Here is a 22886-nt window from a genome sequence, read left to right as displayed (position 1 = left end):
TTTCAGATGCAGTCAGCCTGTCCTTGGGAATGACACCCAGCTGCCAAAGCATGCACAATATGCTGCAGAATATTTTCTTTCCAAATAAGTTATTCTTGTGCCATACGTAGACTGAGCTCCCGAGAGGGCATGATGGCAGGGACAGATGTGCTCCCTGGGAATTCAGATACAAACATATCAGTTGAAGGGGAAAACATTAACTCGGTTTACAAGTCAAAAAATATTGCCATAAAACTGCCAGCCCAAGCCAGTATCGGAAAACCCAGTGGTATCCTTTCTGTTATTTACATCAGTGCTAACCTTCTCCTACAATACAGATCCTAAAATCGGAACATAACTGGTAATTTGGTTGATGATGCATGAAGCAAATTTGAATCTAGCTCTCTCTTCCTCAGCTTTATTTGCTCTGCTATGCTGCTGACAGGAGTAAAAACCTTGTTTTCATTTTTGTCAATAAACTAAGCAAAAGTCACTCAAAAGACATGTGGAGCCTTATTCTCCTCTCACTTATGTCAGTTTTACACCACTGTAATTCCACTGACTTCAGCAGAGTTATTTCTGATTTACACAGATGTAAATGAGAGAAGAATCAGGCACACAGACAGCAGGAGCAAATGTGGACAGGCCCAATGTGATCACTTTTGCAGAGTCACATTTCTGATCATGAACTCGTGAGTTATTTGAAACATACATATTTGAAAACCTTATCCTCAGTAGGTACATAGAAAATATCAAGACATTAAAGTGGGTAGTACTATCTCCACAGAGCATTGACCAGATCCTGTAGAATGTGCAAGGGACTTAAGCTCCTTAACTTCTCTATCTTTCTTAGGCCTGGTCTACACTAGGCGTTTAAATCGGTTTTAGGAGCGTAAAACCGATTTAACGCCACAACCGTCCACACTAGGAGGCACCTTATATCGATTTTAATGGCTCTTTAAACCGGTTTCTGTACTCCTCCCTAACGAGAGGAGTAACGCTAGTATCGGTATTAACATATCGGATTAGGGTTAGTGTGGACGCTGATCGACGGCATTGGCCTCCGGGAGCTATCCCACAGTGCACCAGTGACCGCTCTGGACATCATTCTGAACTCGGATGCACTGGCCAGGTAGACAGGAAAAGCCCCGCGAACTTTTGAAATTCATTTCCTGCTTCCCCAGCGTGGAGATCTCATCTCATCAGCACAGGTGACCACGCACAGCTCATCAGCGTTAACAATGCAGTCTGCTGAGAATCGTAAAAGAGCCCCAGCATGGACTACACGGGAGGTACTGGATCTGATCGCTATCTGGGGAGAGGATTCAGTACTAACAGAACTGCGTTCCAAAAGACGAAATGAAAAAGTATTTGAAAGAATTTCTAAGGCTATGACGGATAAAGGCCACTGCAGGGACTCAGTGCAGTGCAGAGTGAAAGTTAAGGAGCTCAGACAAGGCTACCAGAAAACCAAAGAAGCAAACGGAAGGTCAGGGGCAGGTCGAAAAACATGCCGCTTCTATGCTGAGCTGCATGCAATTTTAGGGGGCTGCGCCACAAGTACCCCACCCCTGTTCGTGGATTCCGAGGTGGGGGTTGTAATCTCTGCCATGGCTGAGGATTATGCAGACGGGGAAGAGGAAGATGAAGAAGAGGAGGAAGACCTAGCAGAGAGCACACAGCACTCCGTGAGCCCCAGCAGCCAGGAGCTTTTTATCACCCTGACGGAATTACCGTCCTCCCAGCCCTCACAAGCCACTATCCCAGACAATGACGCCATGGAAGGGACCTCTGGTGAGTGTACCTTTGCAAATATCAAACATTTTTTTTTAAGCAAGCCTTTTTTAATGATTGATTTGCCCTGAGGTCTTGGGATGCATTCGCAGACAGTATAGTTACTTAGAAAAGTTTGTTAACATGTCCAGGGATTGAGAGGAAATCCTCCAGGGACATCTCGATGAAGCGCTCCTGTAGGTACTCCAGAAGCCTTTGCAGAAGGTTTCTGGGCAAGGCAGCCTTGTTCCGCCCACCATGGTAGGACACTTTACCACGCCATGCATGTAGCAAGTAATCAGGTATCATTGCGTGGCAAAGCATAGCAGCGTATGGTCCCGGTGACTGCTGGCATTCAAGAAGCATCCGTTCTTTATCTTGTTCTGTTATCCTCAGCAAAGTGATATCGTTCAGGATAACCTTGTTAAAAATCAGGAATTTAAGTAAGGGGGGGGTGGCCATTTTTCTACTGGGTTCGTGGACTGCATCAGCTTAAAAAAAAACTTTCCTCCACGTAGCGAAGCGGGGGGAGGGGAGGAGTGAAATGCCGATGATCTTTTCTGTGTTTGGTCACCGGCGATCTTCCCCAAGGCACCAGACACGCAGTGGGGGGGGGGGGGGGAAGGTTGTCGATTAGCAGGGAGCTAGCGTGGTATTAGCCATGCGTTGTTGGGGGGGAAGGGTTAAATCACTACAGAAGCCGAAAGACAGTGGCTTACCATGGCCGCATGCAAGCTGAATTATGATGCCTGGACCTGCGTCTGTGAGATCTGTAACTCCAGAGCTGCAGGCACTCACTATTAAGATGAAAAAATGCGACCTTGTAGGGAAATCACATGTGCTAGGTGGTGAATACTGCTGTTCACTGTGAAATAGTATAACCATTGTTCTGTAAAATGTATCTTTCTAAATATTTATCTCCCTCATGCAGCTGCAAATTTATCAACCATCCCTCCTCCATCCCAAAGGCTAGCACAGATAAGGCGGAGGAAAAAGAAGACGCGAGATGAGATGTTCTCGGATATTATGGAAGTTACACGCAATGAAAGAGCTCATCTGAATGAGTGGAAGGACGTGGTTTCAAATTACAGGAAAGAGGCCAGTGAACGTGAGGACAGGAGGGACAACCGAGATGAGAGGTGGCGGCAGGAAGATCAGCGGTGGCGGGATGCAACTCTGGGGCTGCTGCGTGATCAAACTGACATGCTCCGGCGTCTTGTGGAGCTTCAGGAACGGCAGCAGGATCACAGAGTGCCGCTGCAGCCCCTGTATAACCACCCTCAACCCTCACCATGTTCCATATCCTCCTCACCCAGACGTGTAAGAACGCGTGGGGGGAGGCTCCGTGCACCCGCCCACTCCACCCCCGTGGACAGCCCAACCAGAAGGATGTCGTTACTGTGAATTTTTTTTAATGGCCTTCTCCATCCCTCCTATCCTCCTCCCAAACCACACCCTTACTTCTCTCCCTCTTTTTATAATGAATCAATAAAGAATTCATGCTTTTTAAATGAGAGTGACTTTATTTGCATAAGTAAGCTGTACTCGAAGGGGGAGGGTGAGTTGCTAACAGGGAATGAGTCAGTCAAGGCGGGGTGGGTGTTCATCAACAAACACAGCAGTCACACTGTACCCTGGCCATTGATGAACCTCGTTTTCAAAGCTTCTCTGATGCGCACCGCTTCCTGGTGTGCTCTTCTAATCTCCCTGGTGTCTGGCTGCGCGTAATCAGCGGCCAGGTGATTTGCCTCAGCCTCCCACCCCGCCATAAAGGTCTCCCCCTTACTCTCACAGAGGTTGTGGAGAATACAGCAAGCAGTAATAACATAGGGGACATTGGTTTGGCTGAGGTCTGAGCGAGTCAGTAATGTCCGCCAGCGCGCCTTTAAACGGCCAAATGCACATTCCACCACCATTCTGCACTTGCTCAGCCTGTAATTGAACAGATCCTGACCACTGTCCAGGCTGCCTGTGTATGGCTTCATGAGCCATGGCATCAAGGGATAGGCTGGGTCCCCCAGGATAACGACAGGCATTTCAACATCCCCAACTGTTATTTTCTGGTCTGGGAAGTAATCCCCTTGCTGCAGCCGTTTAAACAGAGTAGTGCTTCTGAAGACGCGAGCGTCATGAACCCTCCCTGGCCATCCCACGTGGATGTTTGTGAAACGTCCCTTGTGATCTACCAGTGCTTGCAGCACCATTGAAAAGTACCCCTTGCGGTTTACGTACTGGGTGCCCTGGCGCTGCGGTGCCAAGATAGGGATATGGGTTCCATCTATCGCCCCCCCACAGTTAGGGAATCCCAGTGCAGCAAAGCCATCCACTATGGCCTGCACATTTCCCAGAGTCACAATCTTTCGTAGCAGCAGCTTAGTGATTGCTTTGGCTACTTGCATCACAGCAGCCCCCACAGTAGATTTTCCAACTCCAAATTGATTCCCGACTGACCGGTAGCTGTCTGGCGTTGCAAGCTTCCACAGGGCTATCGCCACTCGCTTCTCTACTGTGAGGGCTGCTCTCATCTTGGTATTATGGCGTTTCAGGGCAGGGGCAAGCAAGTCACAAAGTTCCATGAAAGTGCCCTTACGCATGCGAAAGTTTCGCAGCCACTGGGAATCGTCCCACACCTGCAACACAATGCGGTCCCACCAGTCAGTGCTTGTTTCCCGGGCCCAAAATCGGCGTTCAATGGATAGAATCTGCCCCATTACCATCAGGATCTCCAAAGCGCAGGGGCCCGCAGTTTGAGAGAATTCTGTGTCCATGTCCTCATCACTGTCATTGCCGCGCTGCCGTATTCGCCTCCTCCTCGCCTCGGATTGAAGGTCCTGGTTCAGCATATACTGCAGGAGAGTGCGCGAGGTGTTTAAAACATCCACGATTGCGGTATGGAGCTGAGCAGGGTCCATGCTTGCTGTGTTATGGCGTCTGCACAGTTCACCAAGCAAAAAAAGGCGCGAAACGGTTGTCTGCTGCTCAGGGAGGGAGGGGTGAGGCTGTACCCAGAACCACACGCGACAATGATTTTTGCCCCATCAGGCACTGGGATCTCAACCCGGAAATGCCAAGGGGCGGGGGAGGCTGCGGGAACTATGGGATAGCTACGGGATAGCTACCCACAGTGCAACGCTCCAGAAATCGACGCTAGCCTCGGACCATGGACGCACACTACCGATTTAATGTGTTTAGTGTGGCCGCGCGCACTCGATTTTATAAAATCTGTTTTACAAAACCGGTTTATGCAAATTCGGAATAGTCCCGTAGTGTAGACGTACCCTTACACTCAGTAAATACATTCCAGGGGAACATGCTTGCTCTTTGCTGCAGATTTTGAAGAAAGAAAAACTTATACATAAACAGCAGACATCAGGCCAGATCCTTAGCTGGTGTAAATCAGCATAACACCATAAAAATCAATAGCTCAATGCCTATTTACACCAACTAATGATCTGGCCCACCAACTCCATCTCTTTTGGAAAGAAAGATTCATAAATGCTTGAAAACATAATTAAATAAGAACTGAGACTGGACTCAGCTACATGCAGCTTTTAGCTAGGGTGACCAGACAGCAAGTGTGAAAAATCGGTGGGGGTGAGGGGGATATCAGGACTGTCCCTATAAAATCAGGACATCTGGTCACCCTACTTTTAGCAGATGAGTCTAACTATGGGAACAAATGAACTGCTGGAGCCTGATTTTCTTGTGACTTACACCACTATAAATCAGGAGTGACTTCTGTTGAAGTTAATGGAATTTACAGTCACTAGGTGAGTGAAGAATCAGGCTTTGTGTTATTGTTAAGAGTTAGGCCAGATCTACACTACACATTTTTGCCAGTTATGTTGGTCATGGGTGTGATGAGGTGTGACTTGTGACTGACATAGTTGTGCTGACCAAAGCCCCTAACACTGATACAGTTGCACTGGCAAAACTGTGCTTTTGCTAGTACAGCTTATTTCACTTGGGGTGTGGACTGGAATAAATTATGCTGGCAAAAGCATTGTTTTGCTGGTATAAACTATGTACACACTAGGAGCACTTTGATAGCATAGCATATCAGTATAGCTATACCAGCAAGCCTGGCCCTATTTTCAATCAAGCTCATCTTGAGTTCCAACAACTTTGGACAAGTTCATTGAATTACGTTTACTTAAAAAAAAATCAAGCAGCAGTGTTTGGGGAGTTGTTTACTAATTATTCTTCCTATTTGAGTTAAAGAACTTCAACACAGGTTAAAGGTCTGCGGGCAAGGCCAACATAATATTTTACAAAATGATAACAAATATTGTTACCTGTGTTACTTATAACATCTCAGATGTTTAAAGCTGAAAGGATTTTTAAAGTCAAATGTACTTTTTCTCACCACTGAAGTTTGTTTACTGTGTGCACCTCATTCAGTTCCAGCAGTGAAACTAGTATATAGTCAGTTTCCAATTTTCCTTCTCATGCAATGCTGTGAGGTTTGGATTCCTAGCACTGGAAGGAAGGCTTAAGCTGCTCCCCACTCCTCCTTCACTGAACTAGTTTATGTTTTAGATGTCATGGAACCATTTCTATTCCTTTTAGATCTGGTAAAATCAATGAATACCCCTCTCCCCAAAAACCTGGATTTCAGGCTGAAACCACTTAGTGGTATGGAACTATGTTTCCAATATGAAACCTTAAAGAGGACATGACCTATCTAACCTCAGATTAATGCTGAGGGGCACATTATTCCCTTCTGTGGAAGGCACAGAAAGCCTCCCAGCAGAAAGACTAGTGCAATTTTGTGGTGCAAGGAGAAGTCTGGATTTGGTTGGTGAACTAAGAAGGGAAGATCCTTGAGTATGGCCTATCTCTCAGTGGAGGGAGAGTGCTAGGCTGGAGTAGCCTCCATTCAGTATCTCTGCTTCTGCTCCATGGCTTTATAAAAAGGTTTCTCCTTGGATACTCAGACTGGTTGCTTGGGAGTGGATTTGCACTTTAGTGAATAAAACAAGCATTATGTGCTGATCTGAGGGTGCAAATGCAGAGGACATGGTTGTCCTGGTAATGCACTCATCTTTGAAAATTGTAGTCTGTCTGTCCCTTTAAATAATCTTAGCTGTAATGGAAAACTCTGATGTGTTGGATAAGCAGGGGCATGGGCAGCAGAAACTCATGATCACCAGAGCCTCTTCCACAGTCATCATCCTCTGGGACTCTGGGAGCCTCACACAGATGAATCAGTCTCCAGCAGACAGGATTCTGCACTCATTAATAGTGAAGATCTGAAAGATGGTTATACTGGAGCTAGAGTGAAGTGTAGAAAGGAAGAAGAAATGTAAGGTCAGTAAGGGTAAATCAACAAAGTTTGTAGGTTAAGAGAAGAAGGGGAAAGTGCAAATGCTTATTCAAAATGACTTGGTCTGGAAATCTCATAAGAACAGGTTTTCTTGCAAGGTTACCAAGGAGTTCTGGTTTCAGCCAGGTCACAAATGCCTCAACAGCATATTGAGCTACACCAGCAAACCTGGGCCCATTTTCAATCAAACAGCAGCCTTATTTATGGTATTTCTGCATCCAGACAAAGCCAGGAAATTCAATAGCGTGTGAACATTTAAAATAAACCACCTAAAACATTATTTGTTTGTAAAAGGTTAAAACTCTATTCAGTTTGGGCCAGTTCCTGTTTCATCTGACATAGTTCATTCATCCCTTGTGAGCATGTGGGGTCTTCCAGAAGACAAAGCACAAACAGTAAGCTATAGATTTTTAAGTAATGGCTGCTCTCTGGTTAGACATCAGCATGACCAACAATAGGATAGAATTGCACTGACACTCAAAAGCAAAGATCCATCATGCTGATTCCCAGGGAATTGTAGGAAAAGCTGGAAATAAGACCAAACACAAGTCACAAGAAAGGAGTGGGTTATTTGCTCTGGTACTTTCTCAGGAAGGTCTCTGATTTACGAATATTCATGAAGCCTAATTCTTCTCTTAGCATAACATAACATAACAACCGACCAATCATCATCAAGGGATTCACCACACCCTGCACGACAGTTTTGCAACACAAAGCACAGGAGCCATTGTTGACACATCCACAATATGGGATTACAGACAAATGGCTGAGAATGCCTAGAAGCAGTTTTGATACAGCTTTGTAAGGCTGGAACTCACCTTTTCATTTTAAATAATTCCTGCTGATCAGATACCCCTCCTGCCAAGAAACAGTGCAATGTGATACGGTGAGTCCTGTTCCAGAGATTTCAGGCCCAAGGCTATCAATTTAATGCTGCCAGCCTGGAAATAAACTGTCCTGACATTCACTGCTTCTCATATTAACCTCTCCTGGCTTGCATGAAGTCATGCCTGTCAGTGCAGTTTATTGCCCAGTGGCAGTCATGAATTGATATCCTTGAGTTGGGACCTCTCTGTGAACTGGACATGCTGGAACATCTCCAGTTATTGGGATTCAAGCAGCTTTTGAATTTATGGTGAGAGGAAGCAACTCTGCTGATGACAGGTGTTCAACACAGATGCCTCAGCACTGGTGATGCCTTGAGCCTCTGGGGAGAGTGAAAACAGAACCAGCTGGACCAGTCTGGAAAACTGAAAACTAAGTTAGTACAAGCCTTTCTTTGAATTTTGTGTGCTACCAGGGATATCTTTTCCTAATTCAGTCTCATGGCCCATCCGCATCCTAGGCTGATGTACTGGAAATGACTCGTTTACATATTATTCAGGGTTTTGTGTTCTGGAAAAAAAATCTGGCTTTTTTGCCTTGGATATTCCTTCCCTCCCCTGAAAGATTGCCTGGGCCTTTGGACCAGGGGCAGCTCCAGGCACCAGCACGCCAAGCGCGTGCTTGGGGCAGCAAGCCACGGGGGGCACTCTGCCCGTCGCCACAAGGGCGGCAGGCAGGTTGCCTTCGGCGGCATGCCTGAGGAGGGTCCGCTGGTCCCACGGCTACGGCGGACCTCCCGCAGGCTGCCGCCGAATCCGCGGGACCGGGGATCTCCTGCAGGCAAGCTGCCGAAGGCAGCCTGCCTGCCGTGCTTGGGGCGGCAAAATACCTAGAGCCACCCCTGCTTTGGACACTTTAAAGGTTTGTATTCAGACACAAGCAAGTGCCTTTAGCTGACTGCTGCTGATCAAGCTGTGCCCGAGAGCCGGAGGACGATAAGTGAGCTTTTTTCTCCCTCCATTAACTTGCTTTCCAAAATCCCACCCCCTGTGGCATGGGTGATATATTTTTGGCAAGGAGTTCTCATCCCCTTTCCCTGCCCAGTTTTGTATATGGACTGGAATCACTGCTGCCTTCTGACTCATATGGGGCAGACTGAATTTTCTCCCACTTCACCAGGCTGTTTCCTGATCCAAGAAATACAGTGCACCATTTAAAACAGAGAATCCACAAGGAAACCTCCCCTATTATATACTTTAAAAGCATGCATCTTTATGGTGCTGAATCATAGTAGTCAGAGAAGAAAAAGAGATTCACTCTTCTCTCTGCATTTCAGACCTCCTGACAAATGTCAGCCCAGCTCAAGCAGAAGGGCTCCATGTCAGTTTAGAGGTCCAGCATATTCATAGATTCATAGATTCTAGGACTGGAAGGGACCATCGAGTCCAGTCCCCTGCCCTCATGGCAGGACCAAATACTGTCTAGACCATCCCTGATAGACATTTATCTAACCTACTCTTAAATATCTCCAGAGATGGAGATTCCACAACCTCCCTAGGCAATTTATTCCAGTGTTTAACCACCCTGACAGTAAGGAACTTTTTCCTAATGTCCAACCTAAACCTCCCTTGCTGCAGTTTAAGCCCATTGCTTCTTGTTCTATCCTTAGAGGCTAAGATGAACAAGTTTTCTCCCTCCTTCTTATGACACCCTTTTAGATACCTGAAAACTGGTATCATGTCCCCTCTCAGTTTTCTGTTTTCCAAACTGAACAAACCCAATTCTTTCAGCCTTCCTTCATAGGTCATGTTCTCTAGACCTTTAATCATTCTTGTTGCTCTTCTCTGGACCCTCTCCAATTTCTCCACATCTTTCTTGAAATGCGGTGCCTAGAACCGGACACAATACTCCAGTTGAGGCCTAACCAGTGCAGAGTAGAGTGGAAGAATGACTTCTCATGTCTTGCTCACAACACACCTGTTAATGCATCCCAGAATCACGTTTGCTTTTTTTGCAACAGCATCACACTGACTCATATTTAGCTTGTGGTTCACTATAACCTCCAGATCCCTTTCTGCCGTACTCCTTCCTAGACAGTCTCTTCCCATTCTGTATGTGTGAAACTGATTGTTCCTTCTTAAGTGGAGCACTTTGCATTTGTCTTTATTAAACTTCATCCTGTTTACCTCAGACCATTTCTCCAATTTGTCCAGATCATTTTGAATTATGACCTTATCCTCCAAAGCAGTTGCAATCCCTCCCAGTTTGGTATCATCTGCAAACTTAATAAGCGTACTTTCTATGCCAATATCTAAGTCGTTGATGAAAATATTGAACAGAGACGGTCCCAAAACAGACCCCTGAGGAACCCCACTTGTTATACCTTTCCAGCAGGATTGGGAACCATTAATAACTACTCTCTGAGTATGGTTATCCAGCCAGTTATGCACCCACCTTATAGTAGCCCCATCTAAATTGTATTTGTTTAATTTATTGATAAGAATATCATGCGAGACCGTATCAAATGCCTTACTAAAGTTTAGGTATACTACATCCACCACTTCTCCCTTATTCACAAGACTCGTTATCAAAGAAAGCTATCAGATTGGTTTGACATGATTTGTTCTTTACAAATCCATGCTGGCTATTCCCTATCACCTTACCATATGGATTATACAGAATCAGACTGAACTCAATGGAGAATATTAAACCTAACCAAGACTGCCAGTCCATTTCTGCAAAAGTGTTCGGAATCTATCAGGACACTGACCTAACTTACCTTCTGCAACTGCTCTTCAGAGATAGCTTAGTGTTGACTAGTGGTGAAGGAGTGGGTGGAATTCCTTCTGCATGGCCAACATCTTCAGATGGTTGATTTAGAGGAACCAAGAGTAGTTGACATAGCCCCATAGTGTCCTGCTGTTCTCTACAGGCTGGAAGTGAGACTTCATGCCTGCCACATTCCTCCTCTAAAGCCCTTCACAGGGTTCCTTTCTTTTTCTACATTGAGTTCAAGGTTTGGTGATCACACCTGAAAGGTTGTACACAACTTCACCCTGCCTTCATCTCAGTACCAGTGCCTAGGTTCTATTGTGATGTATACATTAGAAATATCTTGGATGGATGGATGGATGGATGGATAGAGATCTCCTACACACTACATGCTCCAGCTCTCAATCCCTACATTCCTCTGAATTTTCTTTTCTAACTTCTTCCCTTAGCTCTTTCTCCCATTCTTGGTTTCATTACTTTTTTTCTTGCATCCTTCTATGCTTGCCACTGCTTTTGAGTCATGCACCCCATTACCCTCTTCATATATCTATAAGAACTTTTATCATGAAGCCTCCTACAGTCTTCTCCACACCAATACTACCCTTCAACCTCTTGCATTTGAACTGCTATCCAGTGTATTGTACTTACTTGAAGTATATTGCAAGTTTTCTGGGGAAAGGATCTTGTCTTCAATGTGACTCTTAACCACTATGAGCAGAGCTCTATAATATATAATGCATTTAAAAAATCAACTTCCCTGGCCAGGTGATGTTCTGAGAAACTGACCATTCAGGTGTGGAGATCAGATCTGTGCAAACCCCAGACTATGAAATCAAACTGTAACAGGCAGAGTGTTTTGTTGATGCCTTAATGGCTCTTAGGAGTCACAAAGACTTAGTGACTTTGACTACCTCATAAATGCAGTCCCTTAGAAGTGGTCTGCCTGGACTGTCACAATAAATAAGAATAGATAGTCTGTGCAATTACTTCGCATTACTCACATGAGTCTAACCTCATTGGCAGCCAGTCAGAAAAGCTCATGTGTCCACAGTGCCATCAAAGCAATGTTTAATCTCATAACAACAGTATAAGCAGGCATGTGCAGTTATAATGGATTCATGCACACACCGCTGCACTGTGAGACAGGGACACATGGAACCAGGGTTTCTAGCATACATGCATTTCTCATGTTATGGCTTGGATAAACTTGGATTTTTGTTACTGTTTGAAACTCTGGAGTCTTTTATGGTGATCCTGGACACCTACCTAGTCAAATCGTGTAACAGGCAATCTGACTCCTTCTGCCTTAAACCCAACATTAACTAATACTTGAGCAGAGGCTATTCTGCAATATTACCGTCTTAGATCCTAACAAACATGCATCAGCTTACTGTACCCCACTCCTAATGGAAAAGGAAGGGAATTACCTTCAACCAGCAATTTTCCAAACCTCTTTGGCTCCCAATGCACAGCTAACAATTTTGAATGAATGTGCAAGAGCTGTTTGAGTCTCGTCTGAGTAACAATATGTGCAAGGCCTCAAAATCCAGAGGAAGGTATCTGTAAAAGCATCCCTAGAAACTAAGCCACAGAATGTCACTGTGTTTGCTGAAAAAAAGTTTTTGTTGTGACCAGCAGTGAGACGCGGTTATGAACAGGAGGATAATTAGCTTCAGAAGCACAAGAATTATTCTCAGGAGCTACAGACTAGATAGCAGAAACTGTTTGCAATCTGACAGACTGTAACAGAGCATGCTGGTCCTTTAAGGGAAGGCATGGCCCACCACACCTATTACGAAGCTTTGGCCATGCTCCCAATCTGGTTGTAATCCCTTGATGGAGTAACTGACTGAGAAGGAGCATATGACTTGGAGCAAGAAAGGCTTATTGGGGGAAGCAGGATATAAGATCTCTCTGAGCTCAGCATGAGGGAGACTCTGGTGAAAGCAGCAGCTTGCCCAGGGCTGGGGGCTGGACCAGTGATTCCTTGCTGAGAAACAGCATGGAAGATGCCAGAGAAGGCCTTAAGAAAGGCCAAGGCCCAGAGAGACGAGCTTGTGTCAAGGGAGGAAAGACAGTTTGAATTCCATGAACAGAGGGCAGAAGGAAAGGCTGCCCAGGTCCCTGAGGAGAAGGCTGCATTGGTGAGCCCTAGGTTCCCCCTAGGATCGATCTCCGTTAACTAAATCCAGGTACAAGATGTTAGTCTCTCTCCACACTAGGGGAAAGATCAGGGTTAAATTGAGGTTAACACATGTTAGCTAACCCCACCTAACCTCAGCCTCTTTTCCTAATCTAGACAAACCTAGAGTTGAAAGGTTTCCCCGCTTCGGGATGGCCTGTGTGAAATTCCCAAACCACACTCTAAAACCACATGGGTTGCAGTAATACAAGATTTATTAAAAACAGAGCAAGTAAGAGAATCAGATTAAAGCAAGAGAAACAGTGCGTATAAAATAGCTAGTCTTGTGGTCTGCAATAGCTAATCTAGAGCAGTCCCCTTCATGCTGTCACAGGAAAATAGGTAACATCTGCCATTTCTAGGGAATGTGCTCTCTCCGGTCCAGCTTGTCCTTTTCCTCCCAGTCCTCTTGGCAGGACTGCATGTGAAACCCGGTGAGAAGGCAGCGCTCATCTCTTCCTTCCTACCTGACTTACCGCTGATATATTTGTCATGTTTCTGTGACATGTGCTTTATTAATTCCAGACAGACTCCCCACCAGCCCCTCCACACACACAGAGGTGTGTCCCGTTTTCTCCAGAGGGGGATATTCCAGTGTCTGTTGACATGTCCATTGCAGATGGGTTCCCCATCACTGCTTTGGATAAACAGTGCAGGTTCCTGTACACCTGCCACATCTTGGGCCTGATTCACATGTACACTAAGGCCCCTTTTACACCACTCTGGGAGCATAAAGGGGCATTAAAGTGAGGGTAATTGTGTAAAAGGGCCTTGATGTAAATAAGAATTGGGCCCTTAGTTCCTAATAAGCATCCTCCATTCTAGGGGCAGTTGGCTTCTTTTTCTAACCCAGTGGCCATACTTTCTATCCTGTTCATTTGCCCTGGCTGGACTGTTTGCCTTTAAAGATACAGGATTCACTTGTCATGTAGCTCCCTCTTAATTTTATCTCTGCACTCTATCAAAGATGAATTACTGACAGACCAAAGGTTATCTGTCGCAATCCCCACCAGAGATTTTTATCTGATGCTGCCTACTTAACTTACACTAAAAGGCCAAATACTGCCTTTGGCCAGGAGTACAGGCAGGGCTGTCATGTACCCCCTGGCATATGCTTATCTACTTCTAGGATACAGACTTCAGCACTGATGTGTCTTGTGAAACTAATCAAATCGCACAGATTTCCCTTTGCACTACCACAGCTGACCTAGCTCTCTCTTCTTTATTCTCTTATTCCATCTCTCCCTTACTCTGCATTATAGCCCATCTTGATTCCTTTCCTTCTCCCTCCCCCCAGTGAGAGATGATTTACCCGGAGGTGACAGCTTGATGGGGAGATATATTAATCCCTTTCTTTTCTAAATGAAACGAGTCAGAAAAAAAAATTAAAATTGTCACTTAGGTTTTGTTCTATCAGTGGTGAGGCTTTTAGGTTTGTGCTGAATTTCTTGCCCCACAGATCAGAACAAATTAAATTAGATGGGGCTCAGTCACTGAGACAACCTGTGGAAAGGATTTGAAAGCTTTTGCTATAGTGGAGCTGTGAGGAAGAATTCAAGGAAGCAGCCGAGTCATATAAAGCACACGGCAACCTTCCTAACTAATTCACTGTGAGGAACACATTGAATCAACACTAACCCAGCCTTTGCCTTTCTGACCCAGATTTCTGGTTTGAAAACTGTAATCAGACCCCACATAATACTATCGGTATTTTAGCCCTTAATGCAAATCAACTCTACCAATGAGGCGCATGACACCAAAACTATCCTTCAGTACTGTGGGACCCCACAGAAAGCTGCAGTGGTGTGGGGACACTTCAAGGGGTCAAGACAGAGACCAGGGCTGCAACCCTGCAGGATATTGTTACAAATCTGGAGGGGTATTTTGAAAATGCCTCATGCAATTTAATAGCCCAGCATGAAAAATACTAAGCCTTATAGTGTATTTTCAAAACAATCCTTTAGACCTGTAAAAATACTCTCCAAAATTGCAGTCCTCTACTCCAGACTTTTTGTGGTTATCGCACAGGACTGGGAGTCAGTTCTGTTTCCCTTCTAGGCTCTATTTCCCTTTCTGCCATTGCCTGGCTTGGTGACGTAGGCAATTTAATCTCTCGGAGCCTCACTTTCCTCATTTGCAAAATGGATATTATGGGCCAGCTCAAAATTTAGTTTTCTAGTTTTTAAATCATTGCAAAACCCAAGACCAATAGAAATGTTTCCATGAATTTCAATTCCAAATATATATATTAGGACTGTCAAGTGATAAAAAAATTAATTGCAATTAATCGCGCAATTAAAAAAATTAATCACGATTAATTGCACTGTTAAACAATAATAAAATACCGATTATTTAAATATTTTGGGTGTTTTCTACATTTTAAAATATACTGATCTCAATTACAACACAGAATACAAAGTGTACAGTGATCACTTTATATTTATTTTTTATTACAAGTATTTGCACTGTAAAAAAAAAAGAAATAGAAAAATAGATGAGACCAGATTTTCAAATAATTTAGACATGTAATTGTGAATAAAACTGCATGTGTAGTTTCTGTGATTGTTTGAAAACTAGCTAATTGTACATGCAAATAAAACTGCTTTGTTATTTGAGCACATAACTGTAATAATTACATACATAAAGTTGGCATAAAATTCCACATGCACCCCCTTACTATTGTAGCAGTCTCCAGGTGTGCAGCTTGTGTGTGTATCTGAGGTATTTGTAGCAGTTTTTCCTTAATATTTTACAATGCTGAATTTGGTGCTGCTAGTACGATGTGTCATATTGCCTATGTTGAATCAGGAAAAAAATAAGCTCCCATTCCCTGTGCTGCTGCTGCAGTTGCCTAGAATAATGCTCTGAATTCTAACCCTTGACATCCACATGCACACAGCTTTGATTCTGTAGAGAGTGATGGAGCTGGATGCATGGAAATGTAATCCTTCTCAAGTATGAAGAGACGTTTTCTCATTTTCCCTGCAGAGGTTGAGAAGAGAAGAATCATAGAAATGTAACTGACAGAGCAGTGATGTGGCCATATCTATCTGAGAGACAACTGGGGAGAATCACTTTTAAAGGAGAAGAGGAACTTGAAACTGAATGTAGAGCACTTGCAAGATCCTGAAGTCAGCGCATGGTCCTGCAGTTGTTTACAGTTCTACAGACTGTGCTGATTTCCTGCTATTCCAACAAATGTGACACATTATGGTTTTGCATCATTTTTTCCTAAAACGTTTAGTAGGCAGTTATACAAAGAGGCAGCAGAGCTATACATCTGTGAGCTGCATCTCACAACGTTCAGTGACCTCAGGAGACTTTGCAGTTCTGCAAAGCAGTCAGGCTTCCATTAAAACTGTACGCAGAAGGAAGTATTACTGTGAAACTGCACGTGTTCAAAGAATGACAGGAAAATCAGTGGTTTGGGTCTGGGAGACATCACATGTGGATTCTGCACAGCAATCCTTATCTTTCTACAATGTCACAATTTAAAAACAATATATAACCCTGATTTTCAGAAATGCTTATGCACAATTGCATCACTAAGATATCTAAGCAGTTATTTGCATCTTCATTTAATCTGATTGTACATGCAATGTTGGTAATTAAACACTCAAAGGAGGTGTGAAAATGTTTGTGCAAGATAGAAAACAATAACCTATTGTCATGGAGCCCCCAGGCGATGCTCTGGAACTGCTCCCCACAAAGCCAGGCAGGACTTTGGGGAGCCTCCTCTCCCTTGGAGCAGACTATCTTCAGGGCAAGAAGCTCACACGTCTTCACCTCCTGGGTCTCTCCTGGGAGCATTCAGCATCCTCTGCCCCTCCGTGCGCTTCCCACAGTAAACCCTCCCCAGCGGGGTCCTGGGGAAGCCACAGGGTCCTGCACCCCCACTTTGCAGTCAGACGTGACTCTCAGCCAGCTAGTAAAGCAGAGGTTTATTCGATGACAGGAAACGGTCTAAAACAGAGCTTGTAGGTACAGCGAACTGGACCCCTCAGCTGGGTCCATTCTGGGGGGCAGTGAGCCCGACCCCCACGTCTGCACTTCACTCCTTGTCCCCAGCCAGCTCCAGACTGAAAACCCCTCCAGCCCCTCCTCCTCTGCTCAGTTCCTTTCCCGGGCCAGGAGGTCACCTGACTTCTTTGTTCTCCCACACCTTTAGCATCCCCTTGCAGGGGGGAAAGGGCTTGGCCATTAGTTGCTAGGCGACAGAGGATCAGCCAGGAACTGAGGCCCCCCCACAGTATTCAGAAGGAACATTAAGAACAGTCCCACTTCGTCACACCTATGCTTTATTAAACAAGGGAAATACAAAACTATTAAGGAATCTAGCCTCATGATTTATTCTGTAGTGTATTGGATATATAGAAACAGTAGAAAACTGGGACTTCACAGGAAAATACCAGAGAAGAGTCTGGAGTATTTAGCATTCTGTAATTTGAAGCAATTCTCTAGATGTTTAATAAAGTCAGTTGCTACAACAGAAGCTCACGTTTTCTTTATATGGTGGTCCAATGTTGTAGGGAGTATGAATTTTCAGAGGGAGTATCAATTACTCATATGGTTACTATAAAGAGTTGAGCCAAATGATTGGCCCAAATCTATCCCTGTCGTAAACACACTGAAGTCAATGGGAATTAATATGTGCTTATATTTCAAATTCAAATGCTAACAAGAATGAACGCGCTCTGTAAAGAAAACCTGAACTAAACGCATAAATTACCAGGTTGCAGGAGGACTTGCGGCAGAAAATTAAACCTAAATTAAAGCTTCAATCCTGCAATGAGCTCCATCTTTTAAACATTTTTATAGTTCCTACAATCTAATTTAATCTTACTTGATATTATTTATCGATGTCTTTCTAATTTTCCCATCACCATAATATGTAGCTTCCAAAGTCCTCCTGTTTGAATAAGTCTTTCTGTCTGCTACAGCATTTACACCCTAAAACAGTGGTTCTCAACCACAGGGGACCAGGGCCTCCTGGGGGGCTGTGAGCAGGTTCCAGGCAGTCCACCAAGTATGGCCAGCATTGGACTCACTAGGGCCCAGGGCAGAAAGCCGAAGCCTCACCACACGGGACTGCAGCCCTGGGCCCTGAGCCCCAGCACCTGGGGCTGAAGCTGAAGCCTGAGCAACTTAGCTTCATGGTTCCCTCTGTGGCATGGGGCCCCGGGCAATTGCCCTGCTTGCTACACCCTAGTGCCAGCCCCGGCTTTTATATGGAGAAATACAGTTACTGTGGCACAGGTGGGCTTTGGAGATTTTATAGTATGTTGAGGGGGCCTCAGAAAGAAAAGGTTGAGAATCCCTGCCTTAGAATACATCGTTCTGGGATGTCACAAATACAGTACCAGAAAATGCCATGGTTACAGTGAGCTGGCCTATGGAACCCTACGTAAATCACATTTTTTTCACACTTTAATGCAGTGGTCCCCAACCTTTTTGTCTGGTGGGCGCCAGACGAAGGACCGTGGCGGCGGTGGAGCATCTGCCAAAATGCCACTGAATTTCAGCGGCATTTCAGTGGTGATGCCTCTTGATGACGTCGCTTGTCGTCATCGAGAGGCGTCGCCGCTGAAATGCCGCAGAAATTCGGTGGCATTTCGGCGGGTGCTCCACCACCAGCCAGGACGCGGGCACATTTAGATGCCCCCACGAGTGCCATGGCGCCCGCGGGGACCACGTTAGGGACCCCTGCTTTAATGTTTCCTTATTTATCATTATTTTACTATACTAAATATCATTTGCATTTGTTTTTTCTATTTATTGTGTTATTTTATCAATACCCCGCACAAGCTAATTAGTAAATGACTTTAGCACCTACTTGTGTGCTTGGTTCTGGGTTCAGGTTTCCACTAGAAGGTACCTTTAGCATACCAAAATAATTATCTGACAGTGTTCTGAGCTAGGTTAGAGCCAAAGATGATGTAGTGAAGGCTGCTTCTCTATCCCAGCATGCTTAGCCTGAGTCACTCTGATAGCCATCAGCTTGGACTTTTTCCTGAAAACTTGATGCTGATCTCATGTTCCAGAGCAGGTGGGTTTTCCTGTTGTATATGATCTACAACTTGGTCGCTTTAAAACTGCAATGTCAGACCCTTGCTAATAAAAAACAGTTTTCTTTAAGCCATTTCCTTTCTCCTGCTCTCAGTCAGGGGACTAAGGCCTTTTAAAATGGGAATTTAATGTTCTTCATGTGTGAAATCACTTCTCTTCTTTCATTACCTTTACCTGTGCCAGGACATCTGTTTGTTATCCTTGGCTCCAGCTGGCCTTCTCTGCGGAATTGTACAACATCTCTCAACAGAGGGGAGTCACACCTGTTGTCTATGTTAGGACCTTTGGTTAAAATAGTAACAAAACTTCACACTCCTTTAATATCCTTCCTCAGAGGTCTCAGGGCATTTTGAGCATTATTAATGAATGCAGCTTCACAACCCTTCTCCCTTTAAGATAGTTAAATATTATTATCCCAGAAAAGATAAGCAACAGCTGAGCAGCCAAGCAGACAGTGTAATTCAGGAATGTTCTGGGGGAGGATCTGATAAGGGGCAGTGAATGGAGGGACTGGGATAATGCTTTTTGGGAATGTGGGATGGGGATTTGATTCTTGGCTGTGAGATAAATCCAATACATGTGCAACTTTTGTTTTACTTCATTTTCCCCCCAGAAACTCATTCTAAATTCAGCTTCTTGATTTGAAGCAAAGAGAAGTACCCATCAGCTGCCCTACAACTTCAGCAGACAGTCCCTCCAGGAGGATATTAACCTTTCCACATAGTCTCCCCTTTTGTTACTCTACGTATTTCCATCCATTCTATCAGCAAAAGGTCAAACCTACTATTAGCTGCAAGAGAACTTCGATAACTAATATGTTTTGCTTGCACTCACACCTACAATAGACTGTGATCTCATGGCTAATCACTCTTATACCATGTCCATTCTTGGACTGGAGATCTCCAAAGAAAACCCAGGCCTTAAAATTATCTCCACTAAATACTGCATCTTCACTTCTGATCCTCCATTATTACTGATTTTACTTCCTCTGAGTTCTTTGTTTTAGTGCTGGTTGGGTCTACAGTCCTCATTGGCCTGTGGACTCTGGGGTTAGTCACAAAGCACCTGTCACTCTTTCCTAAGTCAGTACTGAACCAGTGCCTCAGAAAGATATTAACCTTGGACTCCTGATGGTGTCTTTTGGTTAAGACAAAATCAAAGTCCTGTTGCTTGAGGACACTTTGGTGCCATTTGAAAGGGTTGAGTAAAAGCCCTGTTGACCTGGAAATATTCCCACTCATATAACAATCTAGACAACCTTATTTGCCCCAGTAGTTTCAATTGGATAGTATACATTCTTCACTTTTTTGTCTAAAATGTCAGGTAATATTTCTGACACAATTGAGGCCATTGCATTTCCATGCTGACAAGTGTTTCATGTAGCAGCTCAAGTACCCAGTAGGGGTAGCCATAGGAATACATTAAAATCCAGAGATCATTTTGGGTGTTAAGTGTGACATTCCCCTTGGTACAACATGGACTGCTGAACTGCTGTGTCCCCTATCTCTCTAGCCTGGGGTGCCTTTTACACAGCTTTACTGTCAGAACAGCCACTTCTGGCCTGCTCATGCACAGCCACTAGCATGTAACATCACTCCCAGATGTTTACATGAATGCTCTCCCAGCCATTCATGAATCAATAGAAGGCGACACCCACATATCCCCCAGTCCCAGCCTTGTATCCCAGAAACGTGTGTCTTGTACCGTTCAGTAGCCCACAAGCTCATAAATGAGTCTGTCATTCCAACAAAGGGTAATGCATATGCACTAACCCCGTTGACCTAAGTAGAGATTTCCCAAACACTTCAACCAAACACACTAGTTTAGATAAAACAATAAACAAGTTTATTAACTAGACAAAGATAGATTTTAAATGATACAATTGATAAAGCATAAAAGTCAAAATTGGTTACAAAAGAAATAAAGAGATAAAACACCAATCTAATTCCTAAACTTTACCAAGGCTAATCGTTCTAAAAGGAAAATAGGTTATCCCACCATTAGCTATAATACATTTCACAGGCTGCTTCTTTATCTAGCCTGGGACCACTTCTCTTGATTCCGTGTTCTTTCGGTATTTGTTGATGTCATGGGAGAGGAGAGGAGATGGTAGAGGTGGCCAGAGGCCTTCCCCCCATCCCCCTTCTTATATTCTGACGCCTTATACTGGAAAAGTCTTTGCTAGGTCATGGGATCAGCAGTCCCATTGCATACGTGCTCTTCAAGCTGTCCATCAGGTGAATTGTAAATACTTTGTTTATAACTCCCCTGGTGGGATTCTTCAATTAAGCAGATACTGGCCTTTTAGCACCCAGCTGGCATGCCAGTGTGCCTTTGTGAAAATGGTCTGAGGGCATTACCCAGAACTACAGCATATTTGAGTAACAATCATATAGCAAGATCTTACAATTTTACATGCAGTGATATTACACACATTTCAGCAGGATAATAATATTCAGCAGTTTGTGAGTTTTCAAATGATACCTCACCAGGCATACTTTGTACATAATATATCATAACCATATAACATGCATGAACATGGGATACAGGGTATCACATGGGGTACAATGTGTCACATTGGGCTTCTACTGTTGAGGCCAAAGGATAAAGAGATTAGAGAGGAAGGGGCCTAGTGGTTACAAAAGGAGACTGGTTGTCTGGGATCCTGGATTCTCGTCTCAGCTCTGGCCCTACCTCACTGTATGATCTTGCCCAAGTCTCTCAACCTTACTGTTTCTTAGTTTCCCCATCTATAAAATAGGGATAATGCTGTGAAAGTTAAAACTGATAAAGTATGTTGAGATCATGAGATGAAAGGCATTAAACAAGTGAACAGTATTGTGTTAAATTGCCTCTCTTTCAGTATTCATAAATTGCCTCTCTTTCAGTATTCATAATTTTGTGCATACAAATAACAAGCAACATTAAATTGTTTCTGCATCTATTTCTGGGTGCAACTGAAGTTATGTGGATACCTAGGATCCGATGGTTCCCACAGATCAGTTACACATTTTAAATGATATCAGATAGGCATGTAATAGCTTATCCCCACAAACCCTGGGGCAAGAAACGAGGCCAAGTTTTCAAAAGTCCAACAGGTGCCAGCATTGGTAGCATTAGGGTTTTGGAGCACACTTTTCCCCCATAAGATCAGTTGTGCAGGGCTGGTCCCAAATACAAACCTTCTACTATCTACTGAGACATTTATATAAATGAGTAGCTAAGTAGCTCCAACATGATGATGCATTTTAATTTTATTAATTTACTCTAAATGTTTTGATTTTTCAACAAAATGAATTGAAATGAAACATTTAAATAGTCTTCATTAGAAAGCTTTAATTTAGTTTCATTTCAAATTAAAAAAATCATTTTTTTTTCAATTTGAATAGAAAATTAATATTTTGGTTTTTCCCATTTCTTTCCCTTTTCCGACTGGAAAATGGTGTCATGAACCATGGGGCATGAATGTAGCCCACAAGAGCAGCCACACTCCTATCCTCCACCTGGCAGCCTACTGGCAATAGCTTACCTGGGACCCATGAAGCCCACTCCCAATGTCATGCCCAATGTGAAGCTCCACCCCTGATGTCTGATTGGCAGAGTTCCAGAGTGGCTGACTGGCAGCAGGAACAGGAAGCTGTTTGAGCAATTCTGCCTCTAGCTTACCGTGGATTGTGTGGCTCCCCCTCCTCAGCTTGATTTCATGGCACCTGATCTGGGCCTCCATTTTGTCTTCTGCTTCTGACCTCTTGGTATCTTGATCCAGCTGATTCCTATCTCGTGTTTGCTGATTCTGGCTCTGATTACTAGGTCTGGCTGTGACAAAAGGAAAGTCATAGACTCATAGACTTTAAGGTCAGAAGGGACCATTATGATCATCTAGTCTGACCTCCTGCACAACGCAGGCCACAGAATCTCACCCACCCACTCCTGTAACAAACCCCTGACCTATGTCTGAGCTAT

The sequence above is a fragment of the Mauremys mutica genome, chromosome 13, assembly GCF_020497125.1.
Source record: "Mauremys mutica isolate MM-2020 ecotype Southern chromosome 13, ASM2049712v1, whole genome shotgun sequence".
NCBI lineage: Eukaryota > Metazoa > Chordata > Testudines > Geoemydidae > Mauremys > Mauremys mutica.
Note: the sequence above shows the minus strand (reverse complement) of the source record.